Here is a 19,759-nt window from a genome sequence, read left to right as displayed (position 1 = left end):
CAATTAGGCAGGGAAAAAATTTAAATATATAAATCTGTTGACCCAGCAGTGGCTTAGCTAGAACTGGCTTCTGAGAAACCTCACAGGTGACCTGAACACCAGGCACATTTGGATAGAGTTTGGTTTATTAGGTTACCAATTCCCAAGATTAAGGGGGTGCTCTCTCTCAGCCCAAGGACATTTTTCCATTGATTTTCAGAAAGAGTGGAAGGGAGGGAGAGAGAGAGAAACATGGACATGAGAGAGACACGTCGACTGGTTGCCTCATGCACACGCCCTGACCGGGGCGGGGATCGAACCTGCAACAGAGGAATGTGCCCTTGACCGGAAATTGAACCTGGAACTCTTTGGTCCACAGACCAACACTCTAACCACCGAGCCAAACTGGCCAGGGCTCAAGGATGTCTTTTTAATATCGTGATTGATCACTAAAATAAAAATTAAAAATGTATAAGTCATGGGCTGATAGATTAAAACAGAATGATAAAGATGCTTGATTAATAAGTAAATCTACAAAGGAGAAATCAGAAAACAAAGAGGGGACAAATGAAAAATAATTATCAAGGTGATGGATTTAAGCTGGGACACCTTGGGCAGGTCCGAGGAGCAGCAGGTGTGAGTGGGTCCAGCAGGAGGAAGCCTGGCCGCCCAAGTGTCTGAATCTTTGGCAAGGTCGCCCTGGCCTTAGCCCAGGCGGGAGGCGCGGGGAACTCCACCCTGTGTCACCTGGACGCCGGGCACAGAGCTGTCATCTTTGACGGTTCCGTGGAGCGCAGGGCATCGTGGCGGGGGAAGGGGCTCACTCTCTCATCCCTTGGGTACAGAAACCAGTTACCTTTGGCTGTGCGGATGATCACGGGTGGCAGAGGCTGGCAGAATGCCAGCATCGCCCTGCGCATCCTTCCCCGCCTGGTCACCAGCATCCCCGCCTGGTCACCAGCATCAGCGAGGAGGACTGTGAGGAGCGCGCGCTGCTGTCCATCGCCACAGAGGCCCTCAGTCGGGGCGCTCGCTTTGACGCTGGAGAATCATCACCCAGAGGGAGCTGGTCCCCAGACAGGTGAGCGACCGCCTTACAGAGCAGCTGCCACCCAGGGGCTCATTCAGGGTGACTGTCCTTGACGCACCTGACCTTCGGGAAGGAGTGCACAAAAGCGGTGGAAGCCAAACAGGTGGCCCAGCAGGAAGCGGAGAGGGCCAGGTTTCTGGTGGAAACGACCGAGCAGCAGAAGGTGGCTGTCATCTCTGCTGAGGGCGATTCCACCACTGCCAGGCTGATCGCGCGCGACTCGCTTGCTCCTGCGAGCGCGCACCCGCCCGACAGAGAGGCGCGGGGGACAGCGCGCACCCGCCCGACGGAGAGGCGCGGGGACAGCGCGCACCCTCCCGACGGAGAGGCGCGGGGGACAGCGCGCACCCGCCCGACGGAGAGGCGCGGGGACAGCGCGCACCCTCCCGACGGAGAGGCGCGGGGGACAGCGCGCACCCGCCCGACGGAGAGGCGCGGGGGACAGCGCGCACCCGCCCGACGGAGAGGCGCGGGGGACAGCGCGCACTGGCGCGCACGCTCTCGGAGCAGCACCTCCCCATGGGCCGGGCAGCCGGTGCTCCTCCAGCTATCCCGAGAGGCCTGCCCTGCCTGCACCGCCTCAGGCAGGCTGGCCACAGCCCCCCCCCCCCCCCCATTCTTAACCTCGCCTGTCTTCTGCCCCCACCCCAGAATCAGTGTGAAATTTCATGATTGGCTTAAAGCGAAGGAAATAAAAGTCAAGTCACTTCAGATCTCTAAAAAAAAAAAAAAAAAAAAAAATTTAAAACTATGTCAGTTCTTTCATTAAATGCCAATGGACCAATACTCACATTAAAAGACAAAAATATTAGATTAGATTAAAAACATAATTATATGCTGATTATAAAAGACATGTCGTACATACAAAGTTACAGATAAGATGAAAGTAAATGGATAGAACAGATACTGAGCAAGATCTAAACGATGTAAAGCTAGGGTGGATGTTACCAATAGATAAAGAAAACTTTAAGAAAAAGTAAATTATCACAGATAAAGATGAATATTTCTTAATGATAGAAACATTAATTCAATAGGAAAATATGACAATTGTAAATTTCTATGCACTGAATAACAGCTTAGAAATATGTAAAGAAAAGGTGACGGAACTAAGGGAGAAACAGACAAACACACAACCATAGTTGGAGGTTTTAACATACCTCTTTCAGGGACTATTACAGCAGAAACAAAATCAGTAAGGATGTAAAAGAGTCAACTTGACCTATTTGATATATATGACATATATATAACATATATTATATATAGACACATATATAAGATATATATAATGGCCCAGCCAGGGGTGGCTCAGTGGTTGAGCTTCGGCCTAGGATCCAGGCCATCAGGGTTCGATTCCCGGTCAGGGCACATGCCCAGGTTGCAGGCTCAATCAATGACTCTCTCATCATTGATGTTTCTCTCTCTCTCTCTCCCTCTCCTTTCCTCTCTCTGAAATCAATAAAGATATATATATTTTAAAAAAGATATATATAATGATGCAAACAATAATGGCAGAATATTTTTCTTGGCCTAAGGAACATGTACCAACATAGACCATTTTCTAAACTATACAAATTTCAAGCCTCAACAAATTTCAAAAGACTGAAATCAGATGCAGTATGTTCTCTGACCACAGTGAAATTAAACTAGAAATTAAGAAGAGAAACATAAATGGAAGATCTACACTTATTTAGAAGGTAAGAAACACATTTCTAAATAACATAGGTAAAATGAAAACTAGAAAGGAAATTAGAAATATTTTGAACTGGCTTATAATGAAAATCCAACATATTAAACCTATGGGTTTCAGCTAAAGCAATGTTCAGAGGAAAATATATAGCTTTAAATGCATATGTTAGAAGAGAAGAAAGACTGAAAATCAACAATTTAAGCCTCTATTTCAAGAAGCTACTAAATGAATATCAAACATAAACCAAACATGCCTGGGACTGAATGCATGTATTAAAAAGAGGTAGAAATGTTAAAAACTGAATGCTCTATTTTTTAAAAAAATTACTTATTGATTTTTAGAGAGAGAAGGAGGGAGGGAAAGAGGGGGAGAGAGAGGGAGGGATTTTTTGTTTCACTTATTTATGCATTCATTGGTTGATTCTTATATGTGTCCTGACCTGGGATCGAACGCACAACCTTGACATATCAGGACAATGCTCTAACAAACTTACCTACCCAGCCAGGGCAAAAAAGAAATGCTCTAAATAGAAGAATGGAAATTATACAGTAAAAACAAAAATCAATAAAAGGAAAAACAAGCACGTGATATAGGAAATCAAGACAAAAGTTGATAATTTGAAAAGTCTTATAAAATTAATAAATGCCTGCCAGACTGAAACTCTGAGAGGAAGAAACTCCTCTCCACTCATGTTCTCAGGCCAGCATGACCCTAATGCAAAACCTGACATGGACGTTGCATAAAGAAACATTACAGATCAACAGCTCTCATAACTGTAGACCCACAAATCCTCAATAAAATAGCATCAAATCGAAGACAGTGATATTTTAAAAAAATAATAGAACAAACCAACTAGGATTTATTCCAGGAATAAAAAAAATATGTATTGAAAATAAATCAATATAATTCACTATATTAATTGAGTAAAGGATAAGATCATATGATCATCTCAAATAATGCCTCAAAAATCTTTTATAAAATTCATTACCTAACCATGATTAAAAAAAAAAAAAAAAACAACTCTCGAAAAAGGGAATTTCCTTAACATTGATAAAGTACCTACAGTCAATATTATAAGTAATGGCGAAATATTGAATGCTTTCTTCCTCAATTTGGTAAAACAAAGATGCTCATTAACACGACTTCATTTGACATTGAACTACAAGACCTAGTGCGAGTGACATGCAAGACAGAGGGACAGGAGTTACAAACATTGGGAAGAATAAGCTGAACTGTGGTTCCTCTCAGGTGGTATGATATGTACACAAAGATCCAAAACTCAATAGATAGAATGTTAGAGTTTATATGTGTTTATCAGGTCACTAAATATAAATTCAACACACAAAATGTCTTGTATTTCTATACTAACAATAAACAATTAGAAAATGAAATTAAAGGGAACAATAACATTTAGAAACATCAAAACCATCCTTAGTTTGGCCCTCGCGGCTCAGTGGTTGAGCATCAAGCCATGAACCTGGAGGTCACTGTTCAATTCCCGGTCAGAGCACGTGCCCTTGTTGTGGGCTCGATCCCCCAGTAGGGGGCGTGCAGGAGGCAGCTTATTGATGATTCTCTCTCATTGCTGATGTTTCTTTCTCTCTCCCTCTCCCTTCCTCTCTCTGAAATCAGTAAAGACATAGTTAAAAAAAAATTATAAAAACCTATTAATAACTAATTTAAAATGTGCAATTCTTCTACACAGAATTTTACAAAACATTGCTAAGAAAGATTAAGACTTAAAGAAGTGTTCAGGTATTGGAAGGTGCATATTATTAAGATGACAACTCTCTAAATTCAACTCCCTATAAACAGACAAGTCTCCAAAAATTAAATGCAATGCTGTGTAAAATTCCAACAGATTCTCTGGAGAAACTGACAAGATAGATTTTAAATTTTATACAAAATGGCAAAGGGCCAAGAAGAGTCAAGACGATTTGGGGGGGGGACCCAAAAACAAAATAACAAATCGGAGATCTTACTCTTGTTGGTATCAAGATTTCTTTTTTTTTTTTATATCTTTATTGATTTCAGAGAGAGGAAAGGAGAGGGAGAGAGAGAGATAGAAACATCAATGATGAGAGAGTTATTGATCGAGCCCGCAACCCAGGCATGTGCCCTGACCAGGAATCGAACCCCTATCAGCCTGGATCCTAGGTTGATGCTCAACCGCTGAGCCACACCCAGCCGGATGGTATCAAGATTTCTTATAAAGCTAGAGTAGTTTTTAAATGTGGTATTTGTACAAGAATAGACAAAGTAACCAATGGGGTAAACCAAGCATATTCACACACAAAAACCACTGATTTACAATAAAGGTGCTATTTTAATGGAGAAGTACCCAAATAGCCATTTCGAACATGGTACTGGGTCAATTGGCTCTGCTAAGGAAAAATCTTGAGTCAGGGCCTCCAACACCACAGGCAAAAAAATCAATTCTGGATGGGATGTAAGCCTGAATGAAAAGGGAGAATCAATAAAGCTTTAAAAAAAAAAGAAAAAAAAGGTAGAATATCTTTCTGACTCTCGGGTTAGGCAAAACTTTCTTAAACAGGACATGCAAACCAATAAAGAAAAGATGGAAGAATTTGTCTTCCTTAAAGTTAACAATTAAGGACACTATGTAGAGACTGAAAAGATCAAGCCACAGACTAGGAGTAGATATTTGCAACCATATATTTGATAAAGATCAGTGTTAAAATATAGTTTAACTCCTACAAGTTAGTAAGGAAAAGACAGACAAGTCCTTTTTAAGTATGGAAAAGACTTGAACAGGTACTTCAATAAGGAGGCCCTCCTCCGAAAGGCAAGACTCACATTGAAAGAAAGCAAGCTCAACGTCATCAGTCAGCAGGGAGACACCGAAACCATTAGGAGAGGCCCACAGGCACCTAGAGGAAGAGCCGTGTCAGAAAGACGGCAGCACCCAGCACTGGGGAGAAAGTGGGACCAGGACTCTCCTGCAAGGCCCGGGGGTGTGTAAGCTGGCGCAGCCATTGATATTTTAAAACTAACCACATGACTACTCCATGGCCCAGAAATTTCCATCAGGGGTAACGCCCAGCAGAAATACCTGCACACGTTTCACTGAAAGGGGGGTGCGAAGTGCTCCCAGAGCTGTCCGTGGGATAGCCCCACAGCCAACGCCACAGGGCCCATCAGTAACAGAGAGGCTTTATGCCCTTTATAGGGAGCCCGAGGGCAGGCAGAATTACTACAGGCTGAGAGGAGGCAGCACTGTGGCCATTTTCAGGGGGAATTTGTTTTGTTTGGGGGCCGAAGATGCTCTGCATCTTGATTCGGGTAGCGGTTACTCTAGTGTACACATGAGTGGTTACACATGTAAAAGTTTATCACAGGCTTACTTAAGACTTGTGCCCTTTACTGCGTGTACGTTATATCTCAATTATTTAAAAACTGTTTAAAAAGAAGAATTCTTCCTTTTTGAAGTGCCCTCCTCCACACTTTTCCCAAACTTTCTTTTGAATCCACATTTTGAATCTCTTACCTGGGCCTTTTTGCTCAATTTCAGTCTCTTAAATGCTAGATGGACTCTGTCCCTTCTATCCCTAGCCAAGCCACATCTGTTTGTTGAAATCCTTCTATGTCCAAGGCCACCTCTAGGCGCAGGTGTGCAACTCGCGCAGTTGTAGACGATTCCGGATTTAGAAGGATTTATGCTCCGCTGTCACCATCCTGTAATCCTGAATTTTTGAACAGGAGCCTCCATTGTGATTTCACGCTGGGCCCTGCAAACTATGTAGCTGGTCCTGCGCTTAGGCCTTGTCATCTTGAAATGGCTTAGAGATTAGTTCAGAGCTGTCACCTTGGCTGCACATTGGAACAGCCTGGGGCCTGGAGATGGTGAGTTTCCTGGATGGGGGTGGAGCCTGAGCACTGGGAGCTTTTAAGCTCCTAGGTGATTTCAATGCTCAGCCAAAGCTGGGACTGGCTGATCTCATTGGAAAGATAGAGCCACATGAGTGTTTTGCAAAACATCTGGAGGCCCTAGAGGAAGGAGAGATCACGTTCCGATGGGTGGTCAGAGGCCCTTGCAGGGGACATGAAACCCTGACTTGAGTCTGTGGTGGGAATGAAATGTACAGTGTCACAGGAAAGGGCACCCAGCGGGCCTAGGAGCTGATTCCCTCTATGGGACGTGTTGCCTCAGCCCCTCCTTTCTCAGCTAACTTTCCTACGCTCTGATCAGTCCGTGAAATCCCATCAAGTCCTTCTTGTAATGAAGATATAAAGTGGATGAAGAATAAAGTGATGGATGTAGCCACCAACTAATTTTCAGGAGGGGAGGGCACAGTGCCTAAGTGTGAGGTGAGGATATCTGGCACCGTGGCTGCTGTCGAGGAAGGTGCTCTGTCTGGACTGGACGTCAGAAGACAGAGCTTCGAATTCTCATCTGGTACCTGCTTGTTCACAGGCGCTTGCTCAATTCTCTGGGATCAGTTTCTCATCCGAAAATTGGGTTGATTTGATGTCTAAGTAATCTTCCGTTGCCAAAAGGCTATAATTGTATTTTTTATGTCATTTCTAGGGTGTATATCTTGTCTTACAAAGTTATAGGTTGTAGATTATTTTTAAAATTTATTTTAATTTTTTAAATCCTTACCCAAGGATATGTTTTGATTGATTCTAGAGAGCAAGGGAGAGGGAGAGAGAAAAACACCGATGTGAGAGAGAAATGACGATTGGTTGCCTCCCATAGGTGCCCTGACCAGAGACAGAACCTACAACCTAGGTATGTGCCCTGATTGGGAATTGAACCCAGAACCTTTTGGTGTACAGACAATGCTCCAGCCAAATGAGCCACGCCGTCAGGGTGGTTGTAGATTATTTTTATAGATTAGAAATTGTAAAGCGGAGGTCCATGGACAGAATCCAGACAGTACACTTTTTTTTTAGCTTGAATAATAATATTTTTTAAAATGTCTTGTCAACCTTATGAGATTTTACATAACATTGGAGATTTAGTCCCTCTTGAAACAGCAGATCTATCCACAGTGGACCTTCTTTGAGCATTCCTGAAGACGCGCCAAGAAGGGCTGCTCTTTTATTATTTATGTGTTTACTTATTTATTTTTAAATATGTTTTTATTTATTTCAGAGAGAGGAATGGAGAGGGAGAGAGAGATAGAAACATCAATGATGAGAGTCATTGACTGCCTGCCTCCTGAACGCCCCCTACTGGGGATGGAGCAGCAACCCAGCATGTGCCCTGACCAGAATTGAACAGTGACCTCCTGGTTCATAGGTCAACACTGGATCACTGAGCCGCCAGCCGGGTGAAGGCTGCTCTTTTAGGGCACACACTTGCCAACGTCCCTCAGTGCCCACCCCTCCCTGTTGTGCTGATTGGCTTGATTTACAGGGCCATCCAGACCCCTTGTGGGGGCACCTATGTTCCATTTTGGAGCTGGTAGCTTGGAAGGCCCCTGGGAGGGCTTCTTCAGTAGAGCATTCATTCATAAGCCTGCCTCTTGCTGGCTTAGAATTAGAATGTGTTAGAAACAACAGCCTAATGAGTATTAGATGTTCTTCTATCCCTTATTTGTCTTTTCTTACTGTGACCTTAGAGCACTTCTCTGATCTCCAGCCTCAAAGAGGATGACCTCTCTTTAGATATTATTGGTTCCAAGAAAACAAATGAAACTTGGTAGTTGGGTGTTCTAAAGGAATGTGTATTTATATCCGTCTTCCTGGAATCGGCTGCATTCTTTAGGCCCTCGGAGTCTTCTAAACACATAGGCCAAATCATCCTGAAGTTATTTTTCTAACCACAATCATCCAAATCCTGTTTTGTTTTCCCTTTACTCTCCAAGTATTCAATTTGAGTCACTCAAATTTTGTGGGGGGCAGCAAAGCCTTCCCTGGTCAAGAGTGTTGTCCTAGATGGTGGTTGGAGGCCACCTGGCAGGTTGTGAGGCTGGTTCATGGCGTCAACGTTCAGCAGCTATGAGACCACCTGCCAGGACCACTTTCTCCCTCGCATTAGCCCAAACACCTTCTTGAAGTGGCATGTGGACTAGAGAGTGAAACCAGACTGACCAGGCTCCTGGTTTCAAGAAATTGGCCCAGTGGCTCTTCTCCAGTGTTGGACATGACTCACTCCTCAAGCCCTCAGCGCTTACCCGAGAGGCCTTGACCGTGCGGAGCACGTAAACGGCAGCATCTGCCATAAAGATAGGGAATTGGATCCTTGTGCTTCATTCGTGCCTTGATAAGACGTATATCCTGTTTCCAAGTCTAAAGTAAACCTGGCAAACTCAATTCTGTGATTAGAAGTTCAGGGGACGGGAGAAACTGTTTATGAATAGAGGAACCTTGTGGTGAGTGGCCTATTCCAGGAAGAGAGCCCAGTGTCCCCTAAGTCATGCTGATCTAATCACCACCAGCTGCCTGAGTTTCCAGAGCTGACCAGCCATTACCCCTCCTGTCACCTTCTGAGAGGGGGTTAGAGGGAGGGCAAGGCTCGCTCTTCCACCTTCATTTCTTCTTATGAATATAAATCCTTTGCCCCAAAAGTAGAGGCCTCTTTACAAAGAGAAGCTTAAAAGGTGACAGGAAAATGGAAACAAGGGATGCTTCACCCACGCCGGGGAAGGAGTGCGAGGTGGAAACCGTATTCCAGGGCACAGCGAGCCTGCTCCCGGGGTCTCTTCTCTCTGGTGATCTTCTCACTAGTTCCCCCTGAGGTCGACACTTACCGTGAGGCAACACTTCTGCTTTCCCATTTATGAAAGCTGTGGCAGACCCCCTTTCTGTGAAGCATTTGGCAAAACTTTTATGTTATACCTGGTATCAGTCACTGAAGCGAGTCTCTTAAAATAGACTTTTGGGATTCTGGGCACTGATGCTCTCAAAGCCCAGTGACACAACAGCTAAGTGCTCGTGTAAAAATAGACAGGTGTGAGCGGTCCGCGCTTGCCCCTGACGCATGCTCACCGCCTCCTCTCAGCTGTCAGCTCCTCTGTCCTCTGGCGTCCCACCTACTCCCGATTATCTATCTGCCTCTTAACTCCACTTGCTCTCCTCCGTATAGTGGCACCGCTGGGAAAGGGACAATTAAACACGGCCATCAACTTTCCCATTGTCTAGCATTTGGGAGACTAAAGCACAGCAAATTAGATATTTACTCATTAGAAAAAAGACATAGGTGTGTATTTACACTGGGTCTACTTGTACAGCCAACCCTAAGATAGGTACGGTAAAGCAGAACACTCTAGCAAGTAAGGGATCTTAAATTTGAGTATGTTTTAAGGCAGCTGCTGATTTTCTGGGACTCTGACACTGATCTCTCCCTCCTCGTTTCTGAGCAGGGGTTTAAAAGAAGCCTTCAGCCCGGCTGGGCGTGGCTCAGCGGTTAAACGTCGACCTAGGATCCAGGCGATCAGGGTTCGATTCCCGGTCAGGGCACATGCCCGGGTTGCAGGCTGCAGCCGATCAGTGACTCTCTCATCATTGACGTTTCTAGCGCTCTCTCTCCCTCTCCTTTCCTCTCTCTGAAATCAATAAAGATATATTTAAAAAAAAATAAAAAATAAAAGAAGCCCTCATCTGGCTAGCATTCTGGTCTCACCAGGATCACCAGAGCCTGCCGGGCAAGACCAGAGGGCATCATTCCCACGACTATGAGGTAAACGGTGTCCCCGGGAGTCATGCAGTGTGGCAACCCTCTCACCCGTAATTTCCTTGACCTGTTATGCCCAGTCCTTTCTCCTATAGATTCTGATACGGTGATAATGGTAGGTGGGAAAGGTGAGCACTTCGAGATAAGGGAAGTCTGAACGAGAAGAAGCTTTCTTGCCTCTTCCTTCTGCCTTAGTTCATGTTGCATTTGTTACTCAGGCCACCTTCCGGCTTTTGCTTTAATTGAGCTAAGAAGTAACTGGTCTTGTCCTAGGACCTTGGAGAACTCACTCAGGGCTATTGGCAAAGGTGAGTACTTCCTCGTAGCCACGCTTTCTTCCCCCGTCTGATCCCCTTCGATTCATCTACCTGAGCAAGATAAGGATGGGGAGGCCATTAGCTGCCAAGAAAGGCTCCTGAGATTCTGACATTGATGGAGCTGAAATCAACTTTATCTGAAGACTCCTTAAATTGGAAGGGATCTTAGAGGTCATCTACTCCAAGCCATCACCCAGTGAAGGAATCCAATTCCTCTTTATTACTCTAGCCATGACTCCCCGTCATCCTGCTCCACTCTACTGATTACATTCTGGTTGCAGAAGAATTTCCCTTCACTTTCATCTTGAGAATTCCTTTCCCTCTCTCCTGGTTGGATCTCCTTATCTGTAGAGCCCATGCCTTCCTCTTGCTTGGACTATTTACTCGTTTTGTGAAACACATTTCTCACATAGCTTCTTGAGAAAGAGGGCATAGGCAATAAAATCTTTGAGACATCAAATGCCTGCCATTTGGCTGGGTATGGGATTCTAAGATGGAAATAATTTTCCATCAAGATTTTGAAGATATTTCTCCATCGTCTTCAAAGTTCCAGTATTCTGTTAAGAAATGCAGTGTCATTCTCATTTGTGTCCATTGAATGTTGCCGGATTGATTTTTCTTTTTTCTTTTTGGAAATGTTTAGGACTTCTATGCCTCAGGTGCCTGAACGTTTATAAGAGAGAGTCTTGATTTAAACCATCTAGGGTTCTTTCAGTCTTAAAATGTGTCTCCTTCAGTTCTGGTAAATTTTCTTGTATTATCTCTCTGATTATTTTCTCTGTTTGCTCCAGGTACTCTGTGTGCCATTCCTGGGACAGCTATTCTCTTAAATGCATTCACTAATATTTTTACTTTTTATTTCTTATTTTTCCTCCTTTTGTCCTTTATTATTTTTTATGAGCTTTATTAAATTTTTAACTCACAACCCTTCTAACTCATTATTCATTTTTGCTATTTTAAGTTAATTTTTAGAACTCCGTTTTGTTCTTTGAGTGCTCCTTTTTACTCAGTCCTGTTCTCTTTACGCAAATATGATATCTTCCCTTATCTCTCAACATATTAATTTTAGTTGTTTTTTAAAATATCTTCCTAGTTCTCTATTTTCTCTATTTCTTATGAGCTTATTTTCCTGTTTGGTTTAGTTTCTGCCTTTCATGTTAGGGATTTTTCTTAAATCTTTGATCTTGGGCTGTGCATGTAAAAACTTTAAGATTTCAGAAGCTTTAGCAAATCCCCTTTATTCCTCAGCACAATCAGCTTTCATTCATTTTTATATGAGCCAACATCGCCTTTGAAAAAGAAAACAAAATTCCATTTTGGATCCATCTTAATTCAGTCTTAATTGAGTTTTAAATGTCTGGTACTACATTTAAAAGCATATTATGAATCATAACTTCCATTTCAAAAAGTCTGATACTAGACTTTAAAAATGTTCTTAAAAACAAGTAATCCTGGTTGAACTTTGCATAACATTTTAGTTTCTATTGCCAGAGATCATCTTGCAAGAAAGCATGATGTTTATCATTGTGGAAAAAAGTATAGAGGGGGAACTGGGAGAAGGCATGAAGCTGAGGGATAAGCTCCAGGAATGAGGAGAGGGGAACCGTCTGCCTGGATCGGAAGGTTTATCCCCATATCGCATGCAAGGCTGGGGCAACGGCTGGCATCATGAAACATACACGATGTACCCAGCACTGTGTGGTATAAACTCTTTACACAGATTATCTTGTTTAATCTTTACGATTTTAGTATTTTTTCAGATGAGAAAACAGGCTCGGGGAGGTAAAGTAAAATGCTTACTATAACAGAGGAAGTAGTAAGTAACAGAACTGGGCTTCAAGCTTGGTTTTGCCCAAGTCCAAACCCCATGTCTGGAACACTACCCAGCCTTCGGACTGGATCTGAAAGCCGGTTCGAGGATTCTGAAATGGACTTCCATTCGGTGACTTCAAAAGAAGAGCTAGAACTAGAGCCACGGCTGTAACTAGGATTCCTGACCCAGAAACGTGTTTTCACACCAGCTTTCCATAGTCTATTGATCCAACACACCCTTTCTATTTCACAAGCAGTTTTAATTGTAGTTGTGCTTGAACTTTCTCCTAAGACAGGTGGCAGCTTTTACTGCCTGGTATCAGGGTGTTGCTTTCACCAACTCCACACCTTAGGCCCTTTCTGAGCAGCAGGACTTTGAGTCTCACTCGGCTGCTTTGCTGACGACTCTTAGAGGTGACGAGCTGAGTGTGAGAGCCCCTTCAGACCACAGGGCGTGTGTGTGGAGATTAGAAACGTTTCAGGGATTTCCCTCTGTACTCAAAGAAGTGAAGTATGGAAATAAAAACCCATTTTAGGTAGAGTGCTGGCGCTTTGGGCAACACCAGAAGGAGAAGAGAAATGCATACAACTTCAAGCTGCTTTGTATTTTTTAATTACCAAGTGATAGTGTCTTCTCTTGTACCATTTCACAAACCCAGGTCTGACAGTCCATTGTGCAAGGAACTGAGGTCGGAATTTCTGAATCATAAATGGCAGATGATCTGCTGGCAAGGAGGCATAGCAGCCCCTCCCTCCTTCTGTTCTAGTGAAGGTAAGACCACTTTTCTTGCACTAAAAAATTAACCCATTGAGGCCTTATTGTGAAGTTATTAAACAATATAGAAGCACCTTGTATTGTCCTCTTGGGTTCTGCCAGCACCTGCAGTACTGCTGGCCCTGTCCCCTCCCTGCCTCCAGGAGTAGAGAGCTCTTGAAAGCCTGAGGGATTTGCACGGCTGGCTTCCCCTGGGGGGTAGAATTGCTGCCTCTCAGGGAAGGATCAGACTGTTTCCTCCTAGAAATTGTTTTTACTCAAGAGAACCTGAAGGCCCAGTTACAGCCTGTGGCCCCCTCATTCTGCAGCTCTTTCAACAACAACAAAGAAAGTTCCCACCCTACCTGGAGGGGCAAATGGATGCGGTGACCTTGCTGGCAGGGCAGGCCCTGAGGGAGGTGATGGCCTTAGCCTTTAACATTATAAATAGTCAGCCCCACTCTCCAAATAGAGGCATGCGTGGCTATCTCAAGTTGCATGTTAACAGAGTTCTGGAGAAAGCAAAGTTTCCAGTGACCCTTTTGATAAACACATTCTTGGAAAAGGCAGCCAGCTACCTAACGAGGGACCCTGGGGAAGATATTTTGAGCAAGTCTGAGGCCGTCCATCTGTACCCTTTGTGCCCAGTTTGAAGTACTCTCTAATTGTCAGGAGTGACGCGTTAGGCTCCAACTAGCAGTTTATATCGGTATCTGTATGACCATCTAATTTTGAGTCAGGTGGGGAGCTGGGGTCCAGGATGTGGAACTTTCCAAGGTCTTTTCTTAGGCAGGACATTCCTGGCCACCATAAAGCTTATGGCTGCAGGGATGGGAGGAGAGGGGCTAAGAAGATCTTTCCCAGCCCACAGCTCTGGTTTCTGCCGTGACCTTTCATTTGCCCTTTTGTCTGGACTATCCTGTCCACGGACACTCAGGACACAGAATCGGGCCTTTGCCTGGAGTGAGGGGATCTTGAGACATGGTTAACACAATGTGTAAACGATATGCCCCAGTTACATGTTATTCGGGACACGTGTGCGTGTGTGTGTGGTCTCAAAGGCACTGTATCTACATGACTCTCCTGGGCACGGTGCCCTCCCTGCATCATATTTCTACCCTTGAAGGTTAGATGCTTCTCTCAGCCCCCAAATCCCTGGATACCTAGGGACCACTCAACCTTAGATCCAGCCTTCATTTTCAGGAGTAAATGAATCTCCTAGAACTCTTTATATCTTCATTCTCCTGGCATTTCTTGAATAAGTCCCCAGAAAATTTCTGAACTGACGTTACCATTATTATGAGTACATAATCCCCCACTTGGCCCAAGACCTGTCTGAAGGGAGTACCATTAGTACTTACAACTTTGTAACACTGGTCTTCCCTTACTCCTCTGCCCTCTTTTCCCTCTACCCCCTTCCCACTTATTCTGCTTTTAATGCAATTATGTTGAATCATATAAAAACTGGGAATTTCATGCGGTTCTCCTAACATTTTTGTCATCAGGTTGCACTGGCTCTAGAATTCTAACTTCCATTTTAGATCTCTCTGTCTGTCTCTCTCTGTCTCTGTCTCTATCTCTGTCTCTCTATCTCCCCCCCTCCCCCCGCATACATCCCCCAAGCTCTCTTTTTGAGGAATAATATTTTTGAGAATTTATCTCAAATAAGCATCAGAAAAATTTCAACATCATGGTAACTTAATTATGTTTTACTTCTGTCTGCCTTCTCCCCCAGCCAAGTGATAAACACCTTCAAATCCAAATAAGGTAAATTAGTGTCCCATTGTGATCTCAGAGATCATAACGTGAATGACTTTGTTTCTTCTAGAGGTTCAGATACATAAGAAAGGAAAAAAAGCATGTTATTAGAACTTAAAGCAAAATCATCAATGAGATGGTCAAACTAAATAACATCATCTCATATTCTAAATATATTTTCAATATAAAATAGTTTTTGCATAGAATAAAGACTTATAAAAGTACCATATGAGAAACATATAGAAAATAACTGATTTAAGGGGATTCTCAAGGACCCAGAAGAGCATCTCAAGGCCTTGTGCTCCTTTATTGCTCCAACACTGAAAGGTAGGAGCGGATGAACACACTTGCCAATGTCAGCGCGGCCCACAGAGCAGTGCCCAGAATAGCTGCTGGCTCCCATCCTGGGAGGCACTTCTCTTGTCAACTCTGTACTCTTGAGGGTTCTGAAATGGAAACAGAGGGGAGGACATGGTATCAGGGAACACAATGAAAGCCTTTTCTGAATTGTTCAAAGAAGGTTGGAGAGTAGGAAGAGGCCTGGACTTGCGAGGTGTCCAGCTGTGCCACTAACTGGCTGGGTGACCTGGAGCCTGTCCACTCACCTCTCTGTTTCCTCCTTTGATATTTGGGTTAATAACACAGTTGCCACAGGGCTCTTATGACATTGAGATGGAATAACGTGGGAGCATTTGGTCTGCCACGTCGGTCCGTGTTGAATCAAAGCACAGTCACAGTAGCACCTGTCCTGCTCCTTGACACAGCTGGCGCACTGGAAATCCCTGGGTCACTTTTCTTTGAAATAAGAGACATCTTCATAGTAGAAGGGCGATAGAATATGTGAAACATTTTTATAAGCGGTCATCTCTATTCTCTTACAGTTAGGGGAATTAGGGAAGATTGTGAGGAATCTGAGGGCTCAGAATTTTTTTTTTTAAAAAGAAAAAGACAAGAATGGACACTACCCATGGAAAAAAAACCAAAGTAACCAAAAACCACAACACTACCACAGAAAATATATATGACAGAGTCACATCACCACCTAGGCTATCCAGGCTCACCAGATAATAAACACCTACAAGTATGATTCTGACTTGAGGTGTAGGAAGGAAGGAAGGGAGGAAGGGAGGGATGGAGGGAGGGAGGGAGGGAGGGAGGGAGGGAGGGAGGGAGGGAGAGAGGGAGAGAGAGGGAAAGAAAGAAAGAAAGAAAGAAAGAAAGAAAGAAAGAAAGAAAGAAAGAAAGAAAGAAGGAAGGAAGGAAGGAAGGAAGGAAGGAAGGAAGGAAGGAAGGAAGGAAGGAAGGAAGGAAGGAAGGAAGGAAGGAAGGAAGGAAGGAAGGAAGAAGGAAAGAAAGAAAGAAAGAAAGAAAGAAAGAAAGAAAGAAAGAAAGAAAGAAAGAAAGAAAGAAAGAAAGAAAGAAAGAAAAACTGTCTTTACTTTGCCTACTTTGAATTGGGCTTTCTTCTAGACTCCCACTCACAGTTAGTGAAACTTAGTTATTTCAACATCAAATTGGGTTAAAAGCTTAGTCTGATCCAGTATTTTAATCAGTCCATTTAGGAAGCATTCAGTGCTTCTTTGTAACACCCACACTCTCTGAGATAGCTCCCCCTTCCTATTCTGCTTCTCTATAAGGGGGAGGAGAGGTGGCTTATGCAGCAAATTCAGGGCCTTGGGGAAAGCCAGGGGGTTAGAACCCATAGGTGCTCTTGTCCTGTCCCCTGGTTGCTGGAGACCATCTGGCCCATCTGACTGCAGCATGCCCAGGGCCACTCATAGTTGCTTTGTCTGCAGGGTGTCACTTGTGATCTGTTCTCGGGTAGGGCCTGGTGATGTCTCTGGACTACACAATCTTACCTTGGCTCCTGCTGGAGACCTTGGGACCTGAGGGGCAACGCAGCACTGAGTTCCTAAGTTTCCCTTTGGCTTCATAGGCTCCTGAGTCACGCTGAAGCAGCTGCAATCTGGAAACACTGATGAGTGTTCCAAGCTAAGCCTGCTCCCTTTAGCCAAAGGACCAAGACAGGAGCCGCCTAGCGAATTAAAAGATGGAAAACATGCACAGTGCAAACATCAATTTTTAAAAAGCAAGATTAGTTATATTAGCATTAGATAATGTAGATTTCAAAGCAAATTACAAGGGCAGGGAGTTTTAAAGAAAATCATGATAAACAATAGTGATACACAATAATAGTAAGAATGCGTGCACCAAGCAATAGGGCTGCAAAGTACGTAATGCAAAAGTGGATAAAACTGGAAGGAGAAATAGACAAGCCCATAATTACAGCCAGAGATTCAGCATCCCTCTCTCAGCAGCTGAAAGAACAATTGGGCAGAAAAATGAGTCAGGAAACAGAAGAAGAATTAAACAGCACTGTCAACCAATAGGTTCTATTCCACCCAACAACAGCAGAAAACATTTTTAAAGCATCCACGGAAGTACTGCCAAGACAGGTCATATCCTGGGCTATAAAACAATCCTTAACACATTTAAAGTAACTGAAATCATATAGAGTGTGTTCTTTTATCATAATGGAATCAATCAAGAAACCAATTATAAAAATATAACAAGAAAATCTCCCAAAGCTTGGAAACTAAATATCACGCTTCTTAATAATCCACGGGTGAAAGACTAAGTCTTAGCGAAGATAAAAAATAAAATGAATCACAATGAAAATACAACATATTAAAATTTGTGGGACACTGCTAAAGCAGTGATGAGAGGGGAAATTTATAGCAGTAAATGTATACATTAGAAAAGAGGAAAGTCTCAAGTCAATAATCTAAGTTCTCACCTCAACAAACTAGAAAAGCAAGAGCCAAATTAACCCAAAGCGAGAAGGGAGGAAATAATAAAGGTAAGGGCAGAAAGCAATGAAATTGAAAAGAGAAACAATAGAGAAAATGGGTAAAATAGCCAGTTCTTTGAAAAGATCAATAAAATGAATAAACCTCTAGCGAGACTGACAAAGAGAGAGAAGACACAAGTGATCAATCTCAGGAATGAAACAGGGATATCACTACAGACCCCGCATGTATCAACAGGATGATAACTACCAACTCTACACACATAAATTTAACAACTTAGCAGGAATGGACAAATTCCTTAACACACACAAACCCCTCCAACTCTCCCAATATAAAATAGATAATTGTAATAGCCCTACAACTATTAAGGAAATCAAATTTTTAATTTACGCTCCTCCAAAATCTACAGACCCAGATGATTTCACTGGAGAATTCTACCAATTGTTTAAAAAAGAATTAACATAATTTATGCACAATCTCTTTCAGGAAATACAAGAGTTGGGAACACTTCCCAAGTTATTTTATGAAGCCAGTATTATTCTGATACCAAATCTGACCAAGATATTACTAAAAAAAAGAGAGAAAATTATAAACCAATATTTCTCATATAGACATAAAAACTTTAACAAAATATTAATAAATAGAATTCACAATATATAAGAAGAAATACATACCAAGTGGAATTTATTTCAAGGTTGGAAGACAGATTCAACATTGGAAAGTCAATCAGTGTAATCTAACATCTATTAACAATCTAAAGAGAAAAGTAATCTGGTCATATTAATTGATACAAAAAAAGAACTTGACAAAATCCAACACTTATTCAGGATAAAACTTTCAGAAAAGCAAGAGAGGGAAATTTCCTCAACTTGATAAAGATCATCTATAAAAAGTATACAGCTGGCCCTGGCTGGGTAGCTCAATTGGTTAGAGCATCGTCCCAATACACAAGGTTGTGGGTTCAATCCCCGATCAGGGCACATACAAGAATCAACCGATGAATGCATAAATAAGTGGAACAACAAATGGATCTCTCTCTCTTTCTCTTCCCCTTCTTCTCTCTCTCCAATCAATTTTTAAAAAGTATAGAGCTAATGTTTTTAATGCATAAAGACTGATTCTGTTCCCTTAAGATCAAGAGCAAAGCTATGTATTGATAATTGAATGCTTTTTGATATTTGACAAGTGTCAGCTCTCAAAGATTAACTACAATGTGTATGTGGAAACCATATTAGTAAACGTTTTATACTCTATTACATTAGATTCCATTGGTGTATCTTGCACTTTGAGTAGATCTTTTAACCATGCATGGTTTCTAACTTCATGTGTCGGTCACTTAGAAAAATATTGGTTCACTGAGTTATGAAGATATATACAATATTAAAAAATGATAATCATACCATATAAAAATCACATTAGCTAATAGCACCACTGACCTTATCAGAGAAGTCTTTATTTGGAAGCTGTCAAGCTCATGGTTATGAATAGAAGTTTTACAAAATTCTAATTTTTTCTTGAAATTTAAAATTTTATCATTGACAAATGCTGTCAATAGATTTCCTTGACTTGATAGGTTCAGTCTGTTCATTTTCAAGAAAATGTCTACCAAATGCCTAGTGTGAATAACCATCATTTGTCAGTTCTTTAAACTAAACATGCTGTTTCTGAAAAAAGTGGCTAGTTTAGCTTGTAACCCAAGTAATCTCACAAGTGCTTTCCCTGGAGACAACCATCTTTGGTAGGCAGTAGGGGTGATTTTTTGCACACTTCCCATCCCACCACACAGGGTATTAAAAAGGATTGCCAGACATATCTCAGACATACTGTGTGTTTGGTTCCAGACCACCACTATAAAGCAAACATCACAATAAAGTGAATCATATCTTTTTGCTGGTGAAGGGACTTGCCTT

General features: G+C 42.6%; 1 pseudogene; it reads left to right on the top strand.

Annotated features, from left to right (window-relative positions):
• LOC107526888 (prohibitin 1 pseudogene) overlaps positions 1 to 19,759 on the top strand; it is a 66,946-nt pseudogene that overhangs the window by 489 nt on the left and 46,698 nt on the right.

Source organism: Miniopterus natalensis, chromosome 13 (genome assembly GCF_054644295.1).
Source record: "Miniopterus natalensis isolate mMinNat1 chromosome 13, mMinNat1.hap1, whole genome shotgun sequence".
Taxonomy (NCBI): Eukaryota; Metazoa; Chordata; class Mammalia; order Chiroptera; family Miniopteridae; genus Miniopterus; species Miniopterus natalensis.
The sequence above is the reverse complement of the archived record's forward strand: the minus strand, read 5'-3'. Positions and strand labels throughout refer to the sequence as shown.